The sequence below is a fragment of the Actinia tenebrosa genome, unplaced genomic scaffold, assembly GCF_029948245.1.
Source record: "Actinia tenebrosa isolate PJP-AT-01 unplaced genomic scaffold, QUT_ActTen_1.0 PGA_scaffold3__52_contigs__length_22856419, whole genome shotgun sequence".
NCBI classification, from domain to species: Eukaryota; Metazoa; Cnidaria; class Anthozoa; order Actiniaria; family Actiniidae; genus Actinia; species Actinia tenebrosa.
The window spans coordinates 1,361,006-1,369,372 of NW_028292580.1; the positions used below are offsets into that span (position 1 = coordinate 1,361,006).

The following is an 8,367-nucleotide window of genomic DNA, read 5'->3' on the forward strand; positions in this document are numbered from 1 at the left end:
GGCCTTTCAGACCTTTGAGTTTCAACTTTACTTTGCAGTCTTTCCATAAGTGAGTCTGCTTCTTCAGATCTCCAAGCAGGGTGCCTGACGACCCACTTTCCACTGTCTTCCCGAATCCCATTTTCCTCATCACTGACATACTCATAATTTAGTTGCTTAATGAGGTTGAGATCTTCCCCATCTGCAACTTTACATCTTGCAGTGAAAAGCTGTAAGAATTAATAACTTGTTTCAGTTACAAAGATGTTATAATGATATTAAGCTGACTACAATACATTGACACAAAACAATTTTTTCTTATGACCACCAACAGTGTAAAACACTGAACCACCTGGGGAGTTAGGAAAACCTGGGAGTCAAGGAGAAAACTTTCATGGCAAGGGAGACAGTTGTTATAAAACAACTTCAACTCACAGTTCTTTTATCCTGCTCAAACATGGACCACAGTGTTGAGAGGTAAGCAGTAAACCCATGTCACCAATTTCAATGTGTGTTACCCAATTAATCCTTAACTAAATTTAGCTTTTCTATTTTTTCTTTAATTTTCAAAATGCAAAAATAAGTTTAATAAACAAAAATCAACAACAACAAAACAAGAGTAACCTTTTCAGTTTTCATACAGTATAAATGCTTTGCTTTGCTTTCTTACCCTCTTCCTCCTGGAACGCAGTTTGTTGTCTGATTTTAACTGCTGTGTTCTTTCTTCATTTTCAGGAAGACTCTGTAAATACAGCTTCCTCTTTGTCTCATAGTACCTCCCCACAGCTTCTATATCAATGAATGCAGTATATCAATGTTAGTGAAAGTTTAAAGTTATAATCCAAAGTGGATAAGTATCCTCATTTCTCATTCAATTGTGCATTCCAGCTAGTGAAAAATTCAATCAGTAAAACTAGAATGGATTTTATATCAGTTACAATAGTACATTTTTCAATAAGTAAATACCATGGGAATAGGAAACTTGAAAAATTATAGAATTAAGTTACCTAATACAAGGAAACTTTCTGGAAATGGCATTTGCAGGTAAACTCAATTTTAAAACCCCTTTTAGAGTCATGCATACTTACTTTTCACAAGTCTAGTATGATACCCCTTGTCAGCTTTCATCATCTGGTCTTCTAGCCTTTGCCGGACTGACAAGTTGTGGGCAGAAAGTATACTATGGAACATCAGAAAATCAATAGAGTATTAGGTTTTATTCTATCTTTTATTCTTATTTTCAACTGTGTTTCAACAGCGAAGCGTGGGGGAGGGAGTGGGGATGCCTAGTCACCCAGTGTAATAGAGCACATGTGATGTTGGGAGAACTAAAAGAAATCAAGAACCGTGGGCGATTTTAAAACGATTAAGGAAACTTTAGAACTTTATTGATGAATAAAAGAATACGAAAAAAGAAAAACCATATAACCTTTTGTCCTCATAGGATTTTAAAAGTTATTTGCTTCTTGGTTAACAAAAGCCCCCAAAGTCGTCCACAATACTAGAGTGTGTACTATCTAAGCTATACTATAAATAAAATGTTACCTCTCCTCAGGCTTGTATTGGTCATCTTCTTCAAGCCCATTATGCAGAAGATGCACATCACTCTAGAGAAAATAAATGTTTGATGAGTGTAATAGCATATAATGATACAGTAACTCCTATCATTAGTTGACGCCCTCGGAAGTTAAACAATAGTCAAAAATTTAAAGAATGTTTGAAATGCAAACTGATAGTTGCCCGCCTTCCCTGGATCACCACCATGTTGGAAATATTTACGCCATATGTCTTTTTAAATCTTAAAATACTAATAAACCAGAAAAACTTGCCGATATTTCAAACGGTATCCTTTGATTTTCTTCTTCCTCTGTCGCCGTACCGCTGGTGAGAATCTTTTCGTTTATTTCATCAATCTGGCCCGATATTTGGGCAACCGACTCTGCAAGCTTGTTGTGGGCGTTCTCTAATGCTTCCAAGGACTTTCTCTGCCCTCTCATTTGCACTGATATTTCATTCAAAGAAATCAAACATCTTGTCAATTTCTTGCGAAGTAACGTTAACCGTAGTATCTCGACGTCTAGATGTTAGCGGTGTTGTGTCGTTTCCTACCCTTGGACGGCCAGAATTCTGACCAGTATGGCCATTTTGACTACCATTAGGAGTGGTTCGTCCAATCTGACTACCACTTGGGGTGGTTCGTCCATTCTGGCTACCACTTGGGGTGGTTCGGCCATTCTGACTACCACTTGGGGTGGTTCGGCAATTCTGACTACCACTTGGAGTGGTTCGGCCATTCCGACTACCGTTTGAGGTTGAAAAGAAGGATGATGGACGTATTCCTGACATGGCTTAAATGATTAATTCTGAAAAGCAACAAAAACTAGTTTAAGAACTAAAGTAAGCAGTCGTAAAACTGATACAAACTTAAGCTTTTAAGTCTCTCGAAATACAAACTACACGTGGCTTTACTGTAGCTTGTTTGGCCATACAACGCTCGTTAGATTTGTCCAAATATCGATTAATAACCTTAACACTTGTTACACTAAACACGCGCCAATAAAAAAGAGTAACCTTCATACCTGTATCGTTTTCAACATTTGGCGTTACGAAAACTTTAAGACAAGAAATCCAAAAGAGCAAGAGGTCAGCTAACCGCCCAGTTCTTCTTATACTACAGGCAATGCCAGGCACACAATCTAAAGATGGATCAAATGTCGAGACAAGTCACGTGCTTCGTAATCTTCTCGAATGATTGGATGATTTTTTTAAATTAACATTTTCGGAATATTATCGGGTGCGACGAGCCTTTTGCGAATTTTTGACAAGCATAACGAAAATCATACGAAATAGCAGGGCGGGAAATAGCTACGAAATAGCTCCGAACCACGACACTTAATATACTGGAAAGAATCAATATGGCATCGTCAAGAAAGATATGTTCATCTTGTAAGAAAAATTTCAGCAGGTTAGCTTATTATCTGCATCTTCCTTGTTCATTGCCAACTGAGTCCGCACCATCGGGAAAAAGTTCAAGAGCCTATGTGTTTTGTGACCACTGCAACCAGCGTGTCGCGAGACCAACTTACTATGAACATCAACGAAACTTGAAGAAATGTGCGACTCCTGATGACAGACAGAGGGACAGGGCAAGTATGGAAGTTAGTGAAGTCTCCGGCCTGGAATGTACTGGAAGAGAAGTGATAGATGAAGACTGCCGTGATGATTTAGAAGATCAGGAAGATTTCGGCGAAGAAGATCAAGTTTTCTTTAGTGAGTCAGAATGTGACAATGATGACAACGACTCTATGTCAGATCAAGACATGAGCAATGTAAGTTTAGTAAGCTATCTAGTTGAGGGCATATCATTCAAGAAAGATGAAATGTATATTATTGTAGTTTTAGATAAGTTTAATGATCAATTTAAACTAATATTTTTAATAAATTTAATTTAAGCTTCAAATATAAACCTCCTTTTCAGTTTTATCCAAATTTCTTTTCTCATGATCAATATATTGTAAAGCGTTGTTGAAGCCAGGTGATATTGACGTTATATAAAATACTCTTTATTATTATTACTATTATTATTATTATTATTATTAAAGCAATCGTGTTCCTTGCGGGCTGAGGCTCCGTCTTAGAGAAAACAGGGGAAGGTCTAGTTTAGTTTTTAAGCTTACAGTATTTCCACAAAATTTTCGTGACTCCATCCCTGATATATATTGATATATATTAATGAATATTGATATATATTGTGTGGAGCATAAAAATGTTCTCCCCTCTAATGAAATTAAAATGAAACAAAATTAAATCCACTCACTTTAGTTATGAAGGAAAAGTTATTGTGGAATTTTAAAGTATGATTGATCTACATGTATATATAGTGACTTTGCATTGGTCATGGTTTTATTTGAGTAACTACCCATCTGCCTATTTAATTTGTTGTCTAGTATCTTTACTTTATTTCATTCACCTTGAACAAACTCTTTTTCAATCTATAGATAAACTTGGATAATGCCTCTCAAGAAAGGGAAGAGGATGATGAGAGTGAGGAAGTTATTTCAGATGGTGATGATATGGAAGAAATGAATGATCAGTCTGCAGGCCAGCCTGTGTTGTCATCAGAGTCCAAAGTCCTTTTTATGTTTATTCTTCTATGGCAAACAATGTACAAGGTGTCTGACAATGGCATTACTGTCCTTTTAAATTTTTTGAAACGGTTTTTAACATTACTAGGTACGCTGGCCAAGATAGAAGTCCTAGTAAATTTCGCCAAATCCATACCAAGTACCCTGTATATGGCAACGATGGCTTTTGGCTTCATGCAAGATGAATTTGAGAAGTTTGTGGTTTGCCCAAAATGTATGACTATTTATGAGTTTGATAAGTGCATAATTAAAAGAAGCAATGGCAATGTAGTATCCAAAAAATGTACTCATGTGAAATATCCAAATCACCCCCAGAAGCGGAGGCGAGTAGAATGTGGTACTATATTAATGAAAAAAGTTAGATCAAAATCTGGTTCCCTTTACCTCTCGCCCAAGAGAGTATATTGTTTCAAGCCACTGGTTTCTTCCTTGAAGTCATTATTATCAAGGCCTGGTTTTACAGAAAAGTGTGAACAATGGCGGAACAGGAACATTGAAGAGGATAGAATGGGGGATGTATATGAAGGGAAAATCTGGAAGGAATTTCTTGACTCTGATGGGAAGGACTACTTTTCTAAGATTGGAAATTTGGCAGTGATGATGAATGTGGATTGGTTTCAGCCATACAAACATACAAAATACAGCTGTGGAGTCATATATTTAGTGATAATGAATCTTCCTCGTGAAGAAAGATTTAAATTTGAAAATGTATTAGTGGTTGGCATCATTCCAGGTCCACATGAGCCCAAAGGGAACATCAACTCATTTCTTCAGCCCTTTGTGAGTGAGTTAACTGATTTATGGGACGGTGTTATTTTCGATGAGAGGATTATTTCAGGTGGGATCAGGAAAATTAAAGTTGCACTACTAGCCATTTGCTGTGATGTTCCTGCTGCAAGAAAGTGTGGAGGCCTGGACACTCAGCAACAAAAGGTGAGAATGATTGTTCATGCATGATTGCAATAGGCTGGGGAAAATCATGGAAATTAGCTGTAAGACTGTAAATTGTTAATGAGTTCATATCAATCAGGGTGAAATTTGCATGTCAATATTACAATGGTAGCTATTTATGATGGTAATAGGACTGAGCGTCGTCCAATTTGGTCTGCAATCATACAAGTGATTAACAAGATCAGAGTCCAATTTGTTAACCACAAGTATAATTACCAGACTGAATTGGACCACACTCAGTAAATGCCAGTTAAAACACAGTGAAAGAAAAATGTTGCTACTGTACTTTCTTACACATATTATTTTTTTATTTGCTTTCCATACTTATAGAGTAGTTTCCATTAACCCATGAAACACACTTTGGTTCAATTGTGTTCTTTTGACTTTCACACTTTAATCAATACACTTTGTTTCATGGGTTAATGAAAACCACTCTAACAACAATGGACAAACAATGTTATTTTTGTAGGCTGCAGCCGATGTTTTAAGTCCTTTCCTCGAGACGGCTTTGGTTCGAAACCTGATTTTTCTGGCTTTGATAAGGATCAGTGGGAAAAAAGAACCAATGACGTACATCGTGCGTATGCTGAGCAAACCCTTTCTGCCAACTGTCCAACAAGGTTTAAGGCTCTTGTACGCAATACAAGTGCAAAGTACACTGCGTTATTGCAATTACCATACTATGATGCTATTCTTTTTGTGGTAATAGACCCTATACACAACCTGTTTCTTGGGATTGCAAAGCACACGTTGAAAGTATGGATGGAAGAGGGAGTCCTTAATGAGAAAGACTTTCAAATCCTACAGAGAAGAGTTAATGCTGTCGAACCACCATCTGAAGTAGGCAGAATACCTTCCAAAATCGCTACAGGTTTCAATGGTTTTACGGCAGACCAATGGAAAAACTGGGTTTGTTACTACTCAGTTTTTGCTTTGAAAGGTATTCTACCAAGCAAGCATTTTGCTGTTTGGACCCACTTTGTTGATGCATGTCGCCTCATATGCTGCTGGACCATCACATCAGAACAGTGCTCATTGGTGGAAACAAAGCTTATAGACTTCTGCAAAGCATTTGAAAGCCTCTATGGGAAGGATAAGTGCACTCCAAATATGCATTTGAGCTGCCACCTCTCAGAATGCATGAAAGATTATGGCCCTGTATACTCATTTTGGTGCTTTTCTTTTGAAAGGTACAATGGTATTCTAGGGTCATTTCAGAAAGGAAGTCAGTCCATAGGCAAGTACAATTTTTTTCTAGAATTATTAACTGCTTCTTGCTCATTCAAGCTGAAATCTTTTAAGTATTTGATATTGAAGGGAGAATATTAAAATTGGTTTCTTTTGGAAATTGACTACAAAAGGTCATGAAATGGGGAAATAATAGTTATTATTATATGGCAAGGTATTTTCGTGTGCTACGATTGGTCAATATTGGAGTCCATAACTTACAGTACGAGGCAGGGGCGGCAGAACAAGGGGAGGGGGGCAGGCCCCCCAATAATCATGATTATGGACTTATAACCAGTTGGGTTTATAACCAGCTGTTATGCTTTTCGTAAAAATAATTTCACAGTGCCCCCAATAATATTTTGCTTCTGACACCTATGCAAACCAAATATCAAGTCTCTCCTGGCCTTGCCATATGATAAATATCTTACTAACCCTTTTATTGTTCCATACAATGACTTATATGGATCCTCTTTTTTTTCAACTTTTTATGGCCCCTGTGCTATGTACATGCTTGGGCCATAAGGCATTGGAAAAAACTTGGGAAAATAGGATTTCATTTGCTGGGACTAGAAATCACAAACAAAATCAATTTCAAAAAATGGTACTAAGATGGAACAGGAGCAAAACACAGGCTTTGACCAAAGGATTATGGAAAAATTAGGGCTTTAAATGGGTTGACCCTACCCCTTCACTGCAAGTGTTTTTTTTTTCTTTTTGTTTTTGTTATTTTTTTATTCTTGATTTTTGTTCTTGGTGTCATTTCTATTCTTAGAAATCCAGCTGATGAGGAAATTTCTACGGACCAGCCAGATACAACAATTGGAATGGCCAGAGGAGTACAAATGTTTTGGTGAACTGCTTGTGACACCGGTTGCTGGTACTGTTGGTGAAGTATCCATTCCAAATGAGGAACAAAGGCAGGACAAGATGGAAAATCACATTGTGCGCTTTTCTCCTATCAAGAGAGTTGGTATTGATAATACTGATGCTGCCTGCCTTGCTGAAGTTTATCAACTCATGTATCCAGATCATGTTGTTGATGATGTACTGAGAATCTCCGAGACATTTTCAAGAATAAAGCTTAACCACAGAATGATAATGAGCTCAGTCAATACAGGAGTATTTGTAAAGTCCTTGGACAGTGAGTTAAGACCTGCTCAAGTTAAGAGATTCTTGACGAATGATGCCATTATCTTGAAAGATGGCAAGAAAAAGAAAGTCACAAACATAATGGCTGAAGTCATGGTATGGAAACCACATCCTGAAAGAAATTGGTATCCTGCACCATTAGAAGTTTGGTCCACGGATTTGGAATCTGTGTGTTTTGTTCCAATCACACACATTTCTGGTCAGTTTATTAATGTTAAGTATAAAATTAAATTCAGACATGGCTTAGAAAAGGTACAAGTGATAATACCTCTTATTGGAAGATTTTGCTAGAACATTTCAAGGCTTAGAATAACGGCTGGTCATTATACAGTGTCTTAGCCAGTTGAATTTTTTATTTCTTTCAAACACCTTTTAGACATGTTGCTTAGTGACTTTTGATTAGGGTCTCTACCACGTACCAATAAGGTATTGGCCCTAATATTCCTAGGCTAAAGTACAGTTCATACCAAAAATAGCTGATGAAACTTTGTCACAATTCAGCAAACTTTGGTTTAAAGCATTATGGCTGTCTGGTATACATGTACTATAAGTGATGTTTAACACTGAGCACTGCAGGACCAAATTGCATGTATTGTAATAATGTCAAAAGGTTAATGGGGCACTTGGATGACACCCCATTTTTTGCTTCAGAACCACTTGCAGTTGAGAAACTTTGATTTAAAAACTGAAAGAACAGTAGGGTTGAGTAAATGACCTCATTTACTTACAACTTTGATGCTGAAAATAGTTGATAATTTTTATCTGTAACGTTTGACTGACGAAAATATGTGTCTTGGCTACTGTTGGGGCCATATAAATAAGTTTAACCAACTGCCAAGTCGTTTTAAGAAATGGAACATTTTCATCCAAGTGCCCCTTTGAGAAATGTGATTTTACTTTATTTTTGTTTAAC

At 37.1% G+C, this 8,367-nt stretch overlaps 1 long non-coding RNA gene and 1 pseudogene across 1 annotated transcript; one reads left to right on the forward strand and one right to left on the reverse strand.

Annotated features, from left to right (window-relative positions):
- Positions 1 to 691: 691 nt before the first annotated feature.
- LOC148907571 (uncharacterized) lies at positions 692 to 1,617 on the reverse strand. Its single transcript, XR_016120702.1, has 3 exons — positions 1,525 to 1,617; positions 1,068 to 1,159; positions 692 to 768 (listed from the first exon to the last, which is right to left on the reverse strand). It is a non-coding gene; the product is annotated as an uncharacterized LOC148907571 (long non-coding RNA).
- A 1,277-nt stretch (positions 1,618 to 2,894) lies between these two features.
- LOC148907572 (uncharacterized) lies at positions 2,895 to 7,745 on the forward strand (annotated as a pseudogene).
- Positions 7,746 to 8,367: the final 622 nt, after the last annotated feature.